Source organism: Equus asinus, chromosome 2 (assembly GCF_041296235.1).
Source record: "Equus asinus isolate D_3611 breed Donkey chromosome 2, EquAss-T2T_v2, whole genome shotgun sequence".
Classification (NCBI taxonomy): domain Eukaryota; kingdom Metazoa; phylum Chordata; class Mammalia; order Perissodactyla; family Equidae; genus Equus; species Equus asinus.
Window position 1 is genome coordinate 191,266,926 of NC_091791.1, and position 14,147 is coordinate 191,281,072.

A 14,147-nucleotide genomic window follows, 5' to 3' on the forward strand; every position below is an offset into this window, starting at 1 on the left:
ACGTTACGCCACTGGCCATTCTCCCTGTCTACCACCAGCAAGCCACAAGCACCAAGTGCAACTTCCAGTCAAATTTATTAAACAGGCACGTGTGTGTGTGTGTATAAATATGTATAGGTAGGGTGGCTGTTTTCTACCCTTATTTGATAGGTTCTAACAGATTCTTGTTGTAATCCATATAAAGCACAGCTGGAAAGGAAAACAAAAGACAAATATTCAGAAAAATATCCATAATAAGCAACCACTAATAACTCTGTTAGTTTCTCAAATTTGACTTCATATGCAGATGAAACCACATGTCTGTGTGTCAAAAGGATTATAGTCCTACGAGTTGATGAAAGGTGCAGATTTCATGGGGCACTCACCCCTGTTGCTGGCCCAGTGGTCATTTAGACTTACATCCTGTCTCTCTCCCATATATGTGCATTGGTCAGAAGCAGTGCAGAGAGCGTAAAAGCCTGGGCCTGGAGCCAGCCTGCCCGTGTTGGCATCCTGGCAGGGCCACTTACTATCTGTGTGGTTTGGGAACATTGTCGAACCTCTCTCTATTATATTTTCCCCATAATAGTATCTTTCTCAGTTTTGTTGTGAGTATTAAATGAGTTGATATATGCAACGTGCTTAGAACAGTGCCTGGCACACAGCAAACACTACTCAAATGTTAACTGTTACTGATTATAAACAATAGAAATGATCTCTGGCTAGCTTAGGCAGAAAAGGAATATATTGAAAGGAAATCAGGCGGCTTACAGAATCGACAGGAAAGCTAGAGAAAGCACACAAATGGGCAGCAACAAAGGCCTCTCTGCAGGAGGACCCCCCCAGACTGTGTGGCCCACCACTGCCACCAGCACTGCACTGTCACTACGGGGACCCTGCTACTGCTGGCACTGCATACGGCTGCCATCACAAATGAATGCCATATGCTGCCACAAAGAAGTCCTTCCCAACAGCATTATTCACAATAGCCAAGATGTGGAAGCCACTCAAGTGCCCTTCTACAGATGACTGGATAAAGAAGATGTGGTATATATACAATGGAATACTCCTCAGCCATAAAAAAGACAAAATCGTCCCATTTGCAACAAGATGGTGGACCTCGAGGGTATGATGTTAACCAAAATAAACCAGACAGAGAAAGACAAACACTGCATGATTTCACTCATATGTGGAAGATAGATACGTGGATAAAGAGAACAGAGTAGTGGTTACCAGAGGAGAAGAGGATTGAGGGGTGGGCAAAAGGGATAAAGGGCACATATGTACGGTGATGGACAAAAATTAGACTACTGGGGGGTGAGCATGATGAAGCGTATTCAGAAATTGATAAGCAATGTACAGCCAAGATTACACAATGTTATAAACCATTATGATCTCAATAAAATTACTTGGGAAAAAACAAACGAAATGCTACCCAATGCTTCCTCTTTCTTTCCCTGCCGCAGAGTCAGAGCCGGGCAGAGCACTGGGTTGCTCAAGCCCAGGCGGCATGGCCATATGCTACCCACTATGAGGAGGTGGAGTATCGGCTCCTTCAGCTCCTGAAGTGGGAGACGCAGCTGTTTCCCATCAAGATTCAATAACAGCGGGATCCTCCAAAACAGGAAGGGAGCTTGTATGCGGGGCACAAAAACAAAATGAAACAGAAATCTATGTCTGTGTTACATTGCCTGGAAGAGAACTGACCTGTCAAGGAAGAGAAAGAAGAACGACCATGAGATCCAGAAAATAGAGATCCACCCATGTCACAGGTGTTCAGGTAGAAAGCTGAGGAAAGTCGAGAAGGGAGAAGGAAGCTAGCAGCTGGCCGTTGGTAGGAGCTATCCGTGTAGCAGACAAAGAGATGCAGGCTAGAAGGGAGCAGAGCGCAGAGACAGGGAGCACAGCGCCCTCGGAGACCAGAGCAAGGAGCCTCGCCTGCCCAGCAGTTCTAAAACCCACTGGTCTGAGGACCCTCTGCCATCTTAAAGATGCTGAAGACTTCAAAGATCTTTTGTTTATGTGGGTGTTTATTGGTATCTGTGGATACTTGCCGTATTGGAAATAAAACCACAAAAATTATATTAATTCATTTAAAAATAAGTAAAATAACTCATACACGTTAACATAAATGACATATTTAATGAAAAACAACTATAGTTTCCTCCAAAAAATGCAGTGAGAAGAGTGGCCCTGCCTTATGTTTTTGCGCATCCGGCCCATGGGAGCCTCGGGTCGGCTTCCGCACTGAGTCTGCTGTGATGTCACAAGCCACGGGCTCTAGAGGACTCCTGGTGTGAGAGAATGAGGGAAAATGGCAAATAACGTGTTAGTTATTTCATTATGAAAATAGTTTTGGCCTCGCAGACCCTCTGAAAGGGTCTTGGGGACCCTGCTAGAGGAGACAGAGGAGAGTAATAAATGACCTAAAAAGTGAGTGCGGCTTCAGAAGACGGTCTGTGATGGGGTGACAGCAGGGTGCCCTCTCCTGCCCCGCAGACAGCGCTTTGCTCTTTAGGAAAGCATCTCATGGACTGTGATATGGGACACTCACCACAGTCTCGGGAGGCATCATCTCCATTTATGAACGAAGACTTCAGCGTTCGAAGGGGTTGGCTGACATGCCGGGGATCACACAGTTTGTAAGTAGAGAAGCTGGGTACCATGTTCCCACCACGACCCTATCTGGAAAAGGGAATGTTTCTCATCAAGAGAGTATGGAAACACTGATGTAGATTTCTCCATTTTCTAGACAGGAATTTGAGGCCCAGAGTTTAGAAAGTGGCCTGCCCTTGATCTGTGAGCGGGAGCAGAATGGGATCTGGATCCCAGACTTGCTGGCTCTGCACTGGGCTTTCGTAGCTAAGCCAGCATACACTAGAGTTAAAAAAAAAAAAACTCTGGAAATTTTTTCCTAAAAAAGAGCTGGATTTTAAATCCGCTTAGTACATGAATAGCTGCTAGGTAGATACAGGCAGTGCCTCTTAATCTTATTCACTCGTTAAGAATTCTCTTAGGGCCCTCAGCAATTCACCCAAAAATAAGCAATGAGTAGCAGTCTCCAGCTCCTGGGTGGCAGAAGGAAGGTAGACAGTTTGATAAGACAATTTTCTAGTCTTATCCCCAGACACCTTTGTGAATCAGTCACGATCCCTTTGGTTACAAGTGACAGACAGAGACAGAGAGAGGGAAAAATGAAACAAAATAATGGGTGGGCTGGCTTAAATAATAAGGGCATTTCATTATCTTAGATATTAAGATGTACCAAATGGGGCGTCTCCAGGATAGGCTAGCTCAGAAGTTAAATGATACAATAGAGATTCAGGTTCCTTCCCTCTTTCTGCTCTGCCATCTTTAGCATGTCAACTCCCTCACAACCTTGAGATGGCTGTCAGAGTTCCAGATGTCACATGTACATATAACAACTTCAAAAAGAAGACGAGAGACTGTTTCTTCTTGTGCCTCCACAGGAGCGAAATAAATTTTCCCAAAAGCCCACATGCAGACTTCATCTCGCATCTCACTACCCCTGCCTAAACATCGCTGGTGAGAAGAATGTGGCCCAAAGATGAGCTGAGACAACCAACAGCTATTTCTCTAACTGAAGACGGGTCGGCTGTCACTGACACCGTTGTGGAGGGATCTGTCGGAAAGGAGGAAGGGCAAAGTGAGTAATAGTAGTTGCTACATTTTAGAGTTTTTTTCACCTATGAATTCATTCACTACTTTTTTTGTGTGAGAAAATACAATGCTGACATAAACCCTGTCCCATGGAAACAAAGAGAACTGAAGTCTAGCATAAAACCCATGCTTTCTGAATATAGTATTAATAAATGTAGATGGCTAGTTTTGATATAATGGAGCTAAGTAATTGGTAATTTACTAAATGTAACATGTTAATTTTTTTCAGTGTCTTCCATAGAAGAGTTGTCACTAAACAACACTCCAGAGACCCATTAAAATCACTGAATGCAAACAAATTCAATTAGTGTGTGCAGTCGAGGCAGAGTGTGCAATTCATACTAGGTCTGCAGACGTGGTAACGCAAGCATTAAGAAGTGCCCAAAAGCAATTTGGAGAATAAATGCCTGGGAGTGGGGCCAGTAAGAAGGGGAAGAAAAGATTAGATTAATTGTAATGAAAGAAAAGCCATCAAAACAAAGTTATGAGCGGCATCCTATGAGCCAGCCCCTCAGTGGGCAAGAAGCCACTCTCAGATCGTTAAGTAGCTAAATCATCATCATCTTGGCTATAAATCATCACCAGCACTAAACATCTTCAGTAAAAGTCTCCTTGTTCCTCAGGCCAATGAATTTAGTACCTTTGATTGCAACCAATTATCTCTATTTTTAAGCCAAAAAAAACACAAAACATGGCAGGTTTTGCAGAAGATGTTAGCAGGTGTGGCACTGGATGTATCTGAGGAGATTGTTGTACATGGATTCTTCTCAGTACCTGAGTAAGAATTATACTGCATGCTGGAGAATACCCAAGTCACTTTGATACAGCTAAGAAAAAACCCTCTTCTCCTTCCTTTAAGAAAATCTCAACCAGATGGAAGCAAGCTAAGGCAGTTTTTAGTTCACTCCAACTCTCACCCAACAAAACCTCTAAAGATAAACACAGCCACTGACAGTGACAAAGTCGGATATCAAAGCAAAAAAGGCTACAAGTAACCACCTCGTCTGCCCCCAAAAAGGGCTCACTGGGCATCTGCCCAAGTGACCAAGCCACAGAGCACTGTCTCAGAGATGCTGCCCTGGACAGGGGTGATGCCCATTTCCCTGCACGACTCACACGTCTCAGCCAAATATTCCAGACAGACTTTAGGGTGGCCCCACGATCCTGCCCCATGGTTTTCCTGGCCCCCTGTGACCCCCTCTGTTGGAATGTGGCAGCAGCTGTGACCTGCTTCTCACCAACAGACCATGGCAAAGGTGACGTGATGGCCTTCCTGAGATCACCTTATGGAAAATTCCATCTCGCCCGAGAGATATGGTCTAGAGGTGTGTTTCTCTCTCTCTTGCTGGCTTTGAAGATGTAGACTGCCTTGTTGTAAGAAGCTCCAGGGGGACGTATGTGTGGGAAGGAACTGCGGGCAGCCTCCCAGAGCTGTGCTCAGCCAAACAACATCCAGCAACACGCCGGGGCTCTCGGTCTTCCAGTCGCGAAGAAATGAAATTTGTTGATAACCTGAGTGAGGTTGGAAGCTGATCCACTGACCCAGCCAACACCTTGATTGTGTTGCTTCCGTGGACCCAGCTAAGCCTTATCTGGACTCCCAACTCACAGACACTGTGAGACGATAAACGTGTGCTCTTCTAAGTCACCAAATTTGCAGTAATTTGTTACACAGCCATAGAAAATTAGTACACTAACCAAGCCTTGAATAAAAAGACCCGTGGTGGTGAAGATGCCAACCGGATAGTCAGACCAGTTGTGGCCCAGACTCCACCAGCAATACGTGGCTTCCTACCCCATGTTTCCTCGTCCTCAAACTCACTGGCTCTTGGGTTGAAGGGCTAATCCAGTCGCACAGTTTGGGATTTACTCCTGCAGCTCTTTCTTTCTTCTGAGATGCCACCACTCTTTCCGGCTAATGGGAAACGATTTCACGCAATGAAACAAAATTTATGAAACTGTGTCCAAACAGCCTGATAAAATTTATGCACCACCAAAGTGAACCAATTTATTCCTCATTCAGACACATCACTTTCGTTGTCCCTCCATCCATTAATACAGCATCCTTCTCTGATGCTTCACTTGCTCTAAGCTGCATCAACCTCTTATAAGAGTTTATGATGAGAAAGAATTCTGAGAAAAGAAAGCTAAAGATGACATAAATTTTTTGCTTTTTTTTCAGGTTGGATAGGTAGATAGACAGATAGATAGATAGATAGATAGATAGATAGGACCATTAACAATAGCTTCATCACACATGTAGGGAAATGAAATATTGTTGGCATTTATACTATATGTCCTTTTTATTCAAAGTGCCTTCATAAGTGATAAATGAGGCTGAATTTTTGGCTCAAAAAAGATTGGAGGTAGAAATAGAAAAATATATGGATATCTTGTTTCCAATTCTGCAAGTAAAACATTGTACATGTGAATTTTAAGTTAGAAGGACAAATACAAAGCCGAGGTCAGGGGTGCGGGGGATGGAAATAAAAATCTGTGGAAGGTGGAAAGTAAAATTTTGATAACCTATGTAGTTTGGAATCGATACAATGTTTTAATATGAGAAAAGAAGATTAAAGTAAAATTCACAACAAATGGATGCATCTGCTTAATTGATCTATCACTGAAATTTACTTTCCTTATTAGCAAAGAGAGCAGCTCATTCCGTGAACATAACTGTGTCACCAGGCCCACCCAAGAGCTGACAAATGCACAGAAACCCAAGGGCTTCGTAAGAAAGCAGCAACGTTTCAGACCACGTCAGCTGCAAATTCACCAACACCTACGTGTTCCAGAGGACCTGGGAGGGGAAACTTAGCCTACAAAATAGGAAATATCAGGTCACAGCGTCTTAAACCACAGAGACCAAAGTGAGATCCCGGCTGCAAGCTGGTTTCCTGCAGAGATGCTCCATCACTGAGAGACACGGAGGCCCGGGAATTCCCTTATAAAAGGGCCTGAGAGGGAACCATCTGGATGGGAGGCGGGCAAGAGCCTTGTCTTACATCATGTTCACCTAGGCTCCACATAAGAATTAAGAAGCATCAATTATCCATTCTAAAGAACAGAATGCTGGGAAGGAAGTTGATAGCTAGAGCCACCTCTTGGCCCTACCATGAAGGAAAAAACTCGCTTCTGATGCCCAGGTTTTAAGTGCTTAGTATTGCACGAGAAACCAAGGAGTGAGCAGCCTGACTCCCACAAGGCGGTGCTAATAACCCCAACGTGTCTGTACTGCTTTCATGACCTCACTCCCCTCTGCTTCCCTGAATAGACCCGTGCCTCCGTCATTGGCCTCACCCAGCTTGGCACCTGCACCTGAAGGACAGCCCAGCCTCTGGTGTAGGAATGAACGAATTACTCTCTCCAATTTCCTAATTTGTCTTGTGGGTTTATTATAACTTAATTTGTCCTCAAAGCAATAAATGCTTCCTTGCCAATCCCTTCATCAAACAGAAACTGACAAAAGAAGGGAAGCTTCTGTCTTAGCCCTTTCCAAAAATTCTGGAACAGAAATACAAAGTATTAAATAATGCACTCCTGTCACAAAATGTGCTTATAAAAAGTAAAAATAATGGAGCCAGCCCCATGGCCTAGTGGTTAAGTTTGCTTGCTCTGCTTCAGCAACCTGGGTTCGCCAGTTCGGATTCTAGGCATGAACCTATACCACTCATCAGCCATGCTGTGGTGGCATCCCACATACAAGACAGAAGATTGGCACAGACGTTAGCTCAGGGCTAATCTTCCTCAGCTAAAAAAAGGAAAAAGAAAAAATAAGAAAAACAAATATCACTAAATTTACCTTACTAATTTTCAATCTGCCCCCTTAAAAGATTTATTGTTTAGCAATAAGAATTTTAATTTTTATTTTTCGGAGCTCACACAACCAAGTTCTGAAATAGTAATAATAACCACAACAATAATAATAATGACTGAGGCTCAGCCTCAGAGAAATCAAGTGATGGGCTAGAAAAGATGTTACGGACAAAACTTCTCCCCTGAAGTTGATACAGTAATTTTTCAGGCTAAGTCAAAGAAAACAAATGTGGGATAAAAGGAAAAAGCCCTGGTGGAATTCAGAAAGATGCTGTTTGTTGGAACGGCAGCCCTGCCTCCAGCTCTGGGGAAAGTGTGGGCTTCGGAAGCAGGGGCCTGCCGGTCCAGCTGCAGCTCCAGCGCCTGGAAGCCGTGGGGCTGGCAGGTCACCTCCTCCTCTTCCTCCATCAACTGTGGATAATGCCCACCCACTCTGCTGAGGACTAGCAATTACAGAGTGAGCAAGGCAGTCCAGAAATGACAGACACTTAGGTTGTGTTATATGCCATGCATTGTTTTAAACACATTTAATCCCCAGAACAGTCTCCTGGTGGAAAGAGCAGTACTGTTCCCATTCTGCTGGTGAGGAAGCTGAGGCCCGGAGATGCCCACCTGCACAGGGTCCCAGAGCCAGGATTCCAGCCCAGGCAGGAGAGCTGTGCTCTCAACCTCTGCACCCAGGCTGCCTCTCAAAGCATCAAGAATAAAGTCAGGAACACCCGGTTTTGATCGAGCACTTTCCTTGTGTCAGTTTATGTTAAGCATTTCACTTGCATCATATCGTTTCATTTTTAAAACAACCCCATTAAGCAGATGCGGCCAGCACCACCACTATGCTACACCATCTTGCTCTTCGGGCGGCCCGGGGCACAATCCAGCAGCTCCATAGAAGGTGGTTTTCAGTACCGCCCCCAACTGTGTTCATCTGTCTTCAAGCACGAAGCAAAGGAATGATCCTGAGCAAAACAATTGACATCAGAAAGAAACTCGCTTTATGGAATAATGTTTTCTCGATGTGTCGGAACACAGAAGACCGTGCCAGCGTCTTCTCCAGCCTCCCCATGCGGAAGTCACCTCAGGAACCAGGCAGACTCTCTCCTTTCTGTGGCCACCAAATCAGTATGGCTGTGTGGTCAGGGTTGTTTTCTGCTGTTGCTTGAAAAATTTAATCTCTCTGCTTCTGTTCAATGTATTGAACTCTCTAACCGTGGCATCAATACCTCACACACTTCCCAATCTCCATCTCCTGTGTTGGAAATTAGGGAGAGACTGTGAGAAACTGCTGCTGTGGAGGCGAGTGATGAATAAAATGAAAAATTCTCTGCTTGGTTCACCGAGAAAATTTCATTTTTAACTCATGCTACTGCTCCCACTGCAGAGCTACAAATATCCTTGGAAGAGCAGATTTCAGGAGCGTGGTTTCCTGTTCCACCCCTGGGACCATCTGAAGGGGTGGAGGTGCCGGGGCAGGGCGATAGCACAGCAGTGAATGCCGGAGGTGGCCTCCGGGGCACTAACCCACCTGCACACAGGGCCGCCCCACCTGCTGTCTGGTGCTGAGGAGAGACAGGATGGGGGTGGAGACATCACCAGGTGAGCAGTGTTCAAGTCTGCAGGGTAACAGAAGGAAGTGTGCAAGCCAAATGTAAGACAGACTCTTGACCGAAGAATGAACCCTATACAATTTTGAACAGCACCATTGCTAAATTAGCTTAAGCTAATTTTAGAATTAGTTCACATTTTTAAAGTACACGTGCCAATTAGTGGCAAGAAGAGGTGTACTGAAGGAAATCAGGCCGCGATTAACATGAGCACTGGCTCACCTTAGTTGCTTCCTTCTACAGAAAAAAAAAAGTGATTTTCAGATGTAATGTACATAAGAATCACCTGGGCAGTTTTCAAATGCAAATATCCAGACCCCGGCCTGAGGAGTCTCGTGCCATTGGGTTGGCAACCTCCCCTGAGGTAATTTTGGGTTTTCCAGCTTTATTGAGAATAAGGAAGAGGGAAGGAAGGCAAAACTACCAGCAGGTGTCCGCGTGGAGGCAGATGACCACAGGACTCAAAGACCCCCTCAGAGATCCTCAGACGTGAAACAGGAATTTTTGACACTAGCCCTAATGGTATTTTATAAAATTTATAAGTTGAATATAATGACAACTAATGTAGTATTGTTTAAATAGTTACCTTTTTATCTATTAAAATGTACAAGAAAATTAAACTGACTCTCAGGTGTTCTCCGAGGATTAGAAGGAAAATCTGCTAAAGCACAGGGAACAGCACCTGGCTGGGTGGAGTCCTCAGCGCACGCAGGTCAGCTCTTCTCATTCTCCATGACTCGGTGGTTCTAGCAGCTGTGCCCAGGCTGTTTTAATACAGCTTTACTCATCACCCAACGGCAACTGCCACAAAGGAGGGTGTTGGGAAATATAATTACAAACAAAATCTCCTGCCAACCTGGAAAACCTTGCCACAAAGGGAGAAGAGAAAGAAAACAGTGTGATTACTGAATGAGCAGTAGACCAGGATGTGATGCGCATCATGGGGTATCGGCTAAGAGACTACAAAGATGGAAGGGAGGGAGGAAGGAAGGAAGGACAGAAAGAAGGGAGAGGAAGGAAAGAAGAAAGAAGGATGGAAGACTATGAAGACAGAAAGACAGACTGCCAAGAGAGAAAGAAAGCTCGCCTTTTGATAGAGGCAGGCAGGAGCAACCCAGCCCACAATAGTTCCCAAGGCAAACAGCAAGTTCTCCAGTAAGAGGACTCGACAGCACCATTGTCACACAGAGTTCGTCCTGGGCTCACCCGGTAGCTGACGCAGCCATTTGTCTCCACTGGACAGCTTTATCCAAAGGAAGAATAAATCTCCTGCATCTTTACACCGGGAGGGAGTTTCGGAGGCAGGCGCCCCAGAGGCGAGCCTCTCCCCTCCTGTGCAAACAGGACGGGGCGCCATCTTGGTGAGGCTTATGTTTACAAGAGCTGGTTCCAGGTCCTTGAGAAAGACATTGTTGGGTCATAAAACTGTTGAGAGACTTATTTAGCTTTTAGAAAAGTTTCCATGCTTTTCAAAGACCCAGAGAAGGAACTTAAAATTGTAAGTTTTCTAAAATAAATCCTCATAGAAAAGGGAGAAGAAGAGTCTCTTCGTTTATTTTCAACAGAGAGAATTAAGCCTCTTATTCTTACTTTATATTTGTCTTTACAAGGGCGGATCTCTGGGAGGACTTAAAAAACCTCTTTGGTATCCTCCCCAACCATGTCAATTCTCCTAATGAGGAAACCCACACGAACATAAAGGCAGTACGGAAATCAGACATTTCCATAGAACAGGTGGGTAGTACAGAGGACTTGGAACATCTATTTTTATTAAGTCGGAAGAGAGAACTATTACCTCTGAAAATAAAAGTAATAAGTTGGCAAGATGTTAAGAGACTATGTTCTAGTGAGGGCCGTATAAAAGTTAAGCACCGACTTCATGATCATCACAGGCTTTCTGAAAACATTCTGAGGGACGTTGATATGGGTGTGCCAGTCCGACTGGGAGAGGAAACGATGTTGCTTTAAAATGAAGGCCTGGTTGACCGTTAGCATCCTTGTCCTTGGTGGGCACCAGGCTGCTGTGACCTTATGGGTGTTGTCACTCTCCTAAGAAATGGCTGCATCCCAGAGAACAGTCATTCCCACAGACGTATGCTCAGAGGGCATTCCAGGCCCCTTTATGATGACAGTGCCTTGTAAATGTGAGATATTGCCGCCATTAGGACTGAGATCGAGCCCTGGACGACGTCATAAACTTAATAGTGGGAGGTGGACCACCATTGCTTCCCAGTATTTCCGCCAAGGTGTATTCGCATCATGGCTCAAACAGCAGGGGCTGTCATTTCCAGGACGTCTGCCTGCGGACCCCAAACCATGTTTTTCAGATCATAAAAGCACAGGACACTATAAGCTTAGCTTATCCCCATCAGGTGGTAGATTTAAAGTACTACCCCTTAGAAAGACATATACATCAAAATGATTTTGCAATTCCACTTAAGATAGGCAAATAAATTGTACAGACGCAGTAACTTTTTTTAACACAACACTGGTTTTTATTAATGACAAGTATAATAAAGTGACATTCACTTTCCCTTAATAATAACTCAACTTCATTTTGTTTCTTATTATTTTTATTTCAAAAGATAAACATTTGAAAGTTAGCGAGACACTGTGCCCAAAACAATATTGTACCTAAAACAGAGGTGACATATTGTAAAACAGTTTTTCTACATTTTTAGGGCTCCTCCTGATAAAGAGATCAGCAGGCTTCCAGCCATGGAAAGGCAAAAGCCACCACAAACATGGGTGAGCTAATGACAGTGTGCACGGGTGGAACTGCCAAGCTGCTCCATGATATACAAAGTTGCAGATCTGCACCTAGTATATTTCTTTACTGCCCTTCCCCGCTTCTGAGTCCAACTCTCCCCCAAGACTGTGGAGTTCAACGTGTTGTTCATAGATTCCTAGAGCTTCAGATACCACTGAGGTTCTACTGAACAAGTGCCTTCTTTGCTTCCTTCTGCCTGAGGAGAATGGTGAGCTTCAAGCAGGGCTAGATAGGCATGGATTTCATAGGGAGAACATTGCTCCTAAGAACACACGTTCACGCTTCTGGGACAGGCTGTGAGCTCTCCCGTGAGCTCCCCTTTCTGATCTGTGCCAGCCGCTGCTAGTCTACATGTCAGATTCTGCTCTGCACATCTGTACTCATTGCTTATCTGCATCTGTACCTCCCACTCCACATTTCCACTCCAGACCAATTGACATAAGCCATTTAGAATGGAGACCAATGTATCCAAAATGGTCATGGGTTCCATCTTTATCCCGAGACCTCCATGTGCTTGTTTTATATTAAAAAGTGGACAAAAACAAAATTTCTTGGGTAGAGAAAAATTTCCTAGTGGACAAAGTTGCATTCAAGTTGTATACTGGTATTGATTTGTAGAGTAGAAAATGGCAGCCTGACCAACCAGTCAAACTCAGAACTCCACTTCTCAAAATCCAGATCCACCCCTGAGGAGTATAGCAGTCTGATTCAGAGGATGCACTCAGGAATCTGACAGGCATGGGTTTGAAACCCACTCCCACAAAGCATTACCCATATGACCACAAGCAAGATACTATCTCCCCAGCCTCAATCTACTCATTTGGTAGAATGGGGGTGATGATTCGTTTCCACCTCATAGGGGTGCAAAGATTTAAGGAAACCATTTCCCGCAGAGCCCTGAATAATATTAAGCACTCTATAAATGTTACCTGCTACTATTAGTATTACCATCAAGTGGCTCAGTCAATGCCAAGTAAGGTGGATGATCTCTTTTGTGAAATTTAACTTAGAGATCTTGAAAGCCAGAAGGCTCCAGCGGCGTATCTGACCGCCACAGGATCCCGCTCACAACTCCTGGTCTCCCTGCCCAGCTAGACCCTCATTTCCTGCAAGTGGCAGAAGCAATGAACCTCACCAGTTTCTCAACAGAGTCTCATTATTATTTGTGAAAACCCAGTGTCCAACCTGAATAGCACTTCCTTAATCAAAGATCTTCCATCTGTGCCTTTCTCCAGCGGGTAGCCATCACACAGACCCAGATATTAGCAGTGCCTTCATGCCACAGTCTGCTTACCCCGGAGGGACCACATGGTTGTATAAAGTCCTCTTCTAGGTTTTTGGTGGACTTTAGGTGACCTCGGATCCACCACAATGGGTTACCTCTTTGACTATAAAGACCATCTGGAGATCTTGCTTCAGGGTCCAAGGTTCATTGTTAGGCTTTTATCAATAGGTACCCAATCCCTGGGAAGGAGTTTGGTGCAGTAGAAACCCCCTCCTCAGCACATTGATGAGAAGGTAATTCAAATATATTACCCTGGTTATACAGGCAGAGTCAAGGAGAAGGGGAAACTGCAACCAGCCTCACAGCAAATACTTCCAGAATAGAATGACAGAAAGTGAACCAATAGCATCCTAGTGACTGCCACCCTCAAAATGCCTCAGAAGGGGAGGGGAGCTCATAGGGTCACAGGTGGAATTTCCCTATAGCCTTTGACACGGCCCCCAGAGCCTTCCCTGAACTGACTACACATTATCTCACAGTTTCATCACTTCCAGTCCCTCCCTGGCTCCCTACCGTCCAGGCTTATTGAATTAATGAGCTTCCCTTTCACCCCTTCATCCTGTTGTCCACCATCACTCCCTGTACCTGAACATTTGCCTATTCAAATTCAGCAAATTCATACTTTTCCTTTAGAACTCAGCTGGAGCAGCCTCATCCTGCATGTTACCTCTTTCATAGCACTTAACATATGGTACTGTGATGGCAGGTTTTCATGTTAGTCTCGCCCACTAGAATATAAGCCCTTGAGGGAAGAGACAGAGGGCGTAGCTCAATGCAAGTAGCTCAATGCAAGTACTCAGTAGGCTTTCAAAAAGTTTTTTTGATATAATGTATATTTCTATTCCTAATGGAAATTTTACTGTACTTTTTATCTACTGTATTTCAATGTTATTACTGGTTTATAAGAAAACTATTAGCTTTACATTACGCTCCTATCTTATTTCTAACTGGTTTACTGAAATTTCTTACCAGTCATAATAGTTTCAACTCCTTCTCTTAGGTTTTTTTAGACCAA

At 44.4% G+C, this 14,147-nt stretch overlaps 1 long non-coding RNA gene across 1 annotated transcript in view; it reads right to left on the reverse strand.

Annotated features, from left to right (window-relative positions):
• Window positions 1–2,123: 2,123 nt before the first annotated feature.
• The window catches only part of LOC123283126 (uncharacterized), a 37,540-nt gene continuing 25,516 nt past the window's right edge, over window positions 2,124–14,147 (reverse strand). Inside the window, exons 2-3 of the long non-coding RNA XR_011506357.1 lie at window positions 2,534–2,664; window positions 2,124–2,270 (exon numbers count right to left, since the gene is read on the reverse strand). This is a non-coding gene — a long non-coding RNA (uncharacterized lncRNA). The remainder of the gene's footprint in view (window positions 2,271–2,533; window positions 2,665–14,147) is intronic.